We start from the raw sequence: 3,762 nt of genomic DNA on the forward strand, positions 1-3,762 counted from the left end.
CTGTGGAAGGTTTGGGGGTCGACTGGGTTGTTGACTGCCACTCAAAGGCTTGGATTCGGAACTGCCCCTAGTTTATGAACCTTGTGCTCTCCAGATGAATTCTTCAAGAGTGGTTGCCTTGTTGCGCTGCATGTCATCCTAGAGAGGGGACCCAACTCTGATCCCAGACTGGAGAGCCACTAGGTATAACGCCCTAATTTCTCATAAATTATCGAGAACACGGCGTTGGATCATAATCATAAACATTGCTCTTTTATTGAATGAAAACTTAAAAATAATTATATGGATCCATAGTTTTACAAAAATGAAATAATTGCCTTTCACATATTAAAATGAGCAGCATTAAATAAAACTTTTAAAAGAAAACATTCTTTAATAAAAATTAATAGGCCGCTTGATCTTCCTCGACTATATGGTTCCCATGAGTACATCATGAAGCTTCTAGGTCCCACTCGCCACCGGCCTTTCTATCTTTAATTGCCTGAAATAACAACATCATAATAGGTGAGACTTTAAGCCCAGTAAGGAAAATGCAAACAAGAGTTAGTCATATAATTATATAATCAAACATTTCATAAATTCACAAGAGTCATAACAAAACTTATTAATTCAACATCATAAAACTCTAGGTCATATCATAGCCTAAGTCATAATCATAAATCAAAATCTAAATCATAGTCCATAGTCATAAGTCATAGGTCATAATCATTACTATAGGTCATAATAACAAGTAAGATATAATAAAAAGATAAGTGGTTATACATGGGTGGCAATTAAGCCCCGGACATAAGTCCGTCATACACCAGACATCAACTTAGGTTTGTCATAAAATTTTGGCAACCAATCCTACATGACATAAGTCCATCATACATCATTGAACACCTTAGGTCTAGACACACTTACCCATTTATTGTACCAGAAATGTTAGGTCATACAAAACATAAACTAGATCATAAACTAAACTACCTAATTTTCCTTACCAAAATTCGGGATATTGAAGACAAGTGCGGGGTTCGAAACTCCTAAAACCAAACATAAAGAAACCATAAGTCCTCTATAGAAAAGAAGATGAAGAGAAGATCTAAACCATCGGAATAAGATTTACCAAAAACCTTAAGTTTCAAAGAAATTGAACACCTAACCAAAAGTCATTATAACGAGTTAGGTTTTGAATTAAAAGGAAAGAATAAGAAGAATGGAAATGGACTAAACCTGAAGATTAAAAGTACCTTAGATAGCTTAGAGCTTCGTTCTATACCTCAAACACTGAAATCACACTCTATCTTACTTCCCAAGTGTTTAGAAAACCTTAGATTTGAAAGCTTTTAACCCCAAAACCGTAGTGTTTCTCTCTAGAACGAACTTAGCAGCTTGGAGGCTCTGAAAAATGCTTGAATGATGAAGCAAATGGCTGAGTTTAGGGTCCTATTTATAGAGTTCAATGAGTTAAACTAACTCCTATTTCAATGAATAAATAAATGATTAAAAAGTACATTTTTCGCTCAACAGATGCCCAGAACTTGGTCAAAAATGTTCAAGAACAAATCAAAGTTGTTGAGGGTTGTTTCTAGTTTCGAATTCCACAAAAATTAAAAAATGCATAAGGGATCTGATATATCGCCCCATATAGGTATATCGCCTGCCCCATAATCTCGAGCCTTTGTTGGTTCGTTCATGCGAAGTCGACGTGTTTTCCGTATCAATCATAGGCGATATATCAATCCCTATAGTTGCGATATATCGACATACACTAATATATCAAACACATTTTTGCACACTTTTAGCATACTAAAATTTGTTTAAACTACTTTGACTAAGTAAAACGTGATCCTAATAGCTAAGGGAAGGTTCTAAACTTCATAGACTTATCCTTAATTAATTTATTCATCTAAAATCCTTAAATCCTTAATAAACATCCATGTGACAAGTGTCATGTTCTTAATTATTCTATCAAAACCTTAGGTTATTCCAAATATCATTTCTAGGACCAGCTATATTAATCAAACCTTATGTTAAAATTAATATTTCTAAACTATAGGCTAAACTTATAAAATCCATAACTATCTCTATGAGTTTCTAACTAAATCCCGATTTTGACCAATATCCACGAAAACTAAAATACTACAGTGCAAGCTACTACTATCTAACTAAGTAAAATTCTGAGATTCTACACCAGGCACTATCCGTCACCCACCTTAGTTTTTGAGGCTTCCTACGTAAAGTGTTGGATGTAAGCCCTAAGGGTTTCCGTGGGATGTTGTTTGACATTAGCCAGTGCACTGACTTGCATGTCCAGCTTTATGGCGGCCACGTACTGTTTACGAAATGTTGACTGCAATCCGGACCAAGACTAGATCGATCTCGGCTTAAGTTTTTTCCACCATTCTTCTGCGGGTCCAGCTAGAGTGATTGAGAAACATAGGCACTTGCAGTTATCATAGACGTGAGCTACAGTCATCAGACGATTGTAGTGGGACAAGTGATCTCTGGGGTCCGTGTTCCTGGTATAGGCGAGTAGGTCCGGCATCTTGAACACTTTTGGTAGCACAACATCCAGTATGTGCTTGGCCCATGGCTAATTTCCTCTTCTTCGGAATCAGAACCTCTACCTTCTTGTTTCTGGACCAAGCAGTCCGTTACTTTTTTAGGAGCGGTCAGCTGTTCCATGAACTATCTAGCCATTCCATTGTCTAGGGGGACTCTCTCGTTCCTCCTGTCATTGAGGTTATTCCTCAAGTCGCCAACTCGGGGGAAAATCTTTTCCTTGGGGCCCACTTCTTTCGGGCATTGGGGCCGTCACACAAGTCTACTCAGGAAGTATCATCTCCCAAATTGATGGCTGTGATCCTTTCTCTGCGTCTGCACCCTCCATGATCCTTGTTCATGGAGGCGTTGGGATAAAAGTGTCATTCCCGTTCGTCCTGTCTAGGGACATTCTGGGGCTTAATACCTTGCGGGCACTTGCCTTACAAATCGTTCGGATGATCCCGTCCTGGGACAGGATTAATTCGTTCTTCCCTAGGGAATTAACTTGGGCTAGCCCCGGTTTTCGGAATGGGATGAGCTTTCTTCTAGGAGTTTGTCCTTCCCACAGGATCAGCCATTTTTTCTTTTCCTTTCTCATGAGCAGGATTCAAAGGGTCGACTCTGGGATGTGAGAATGGTACTAGAGGAGCAATAGGGCTAGCATCGTTGGGTACGCCAGTGCTGATAGGTGGAACAGGCATGTAATGACCCAAAAATCACTAATAAGGCATAAGGGCCTTGATTAGTATGCTGGGAGGGCATAATTGTTTCATGTGTGAATTAAATGATTTAATGCATGATTTCATGATAAGCATGCTTATATGATTATATGGATATATGAAATGCATGTCTAAGACTATTAGGATGCATGTAGGCCCTGTTTAGCTTAAGGGGGTGTATTTGTAATTTTAGCCCGTTCAGTGCATAAATGTGATTATATGTTATAATTATGAAGACCGCATTATTATGTGGATATATTTGTAGCATGCGGCTTGAGGCGATCCTAGGGAGCCAGTTAGCGGGAAAGTCACAACGGGACCCAATACTTGACTCGAGGCAAGTCAATGGGTATTTTGGGTATTACACAGTTATTTGGATTATCGGGCTATGGAAGTAAATAATTGGAGATATATTTGAGGTTAGGAAGCTTAGGAGGGAATACTGGGGAAATTTACCATTTTTCCCTCGGGGACATTTTTGGTACCCCGAGCTTTAGGATTAACTTAAGTAAGATAA

The sequence above is a fragment of the Humulus lupulus genome, chromosome 1 (genome assembly GCF_963169125.1).
Source record: "Humulus lupulus chromosome 1, drHumLupu1.1, whole genome shotgun sequence".
NCBI classification, from domain to species: domain Eukaryota; kingdom Viridiplantae; phylum Streptophyta; class Magnoliopsida; order Rosales; family Cannabaceae; genus Humulus; species Humulus lupulus.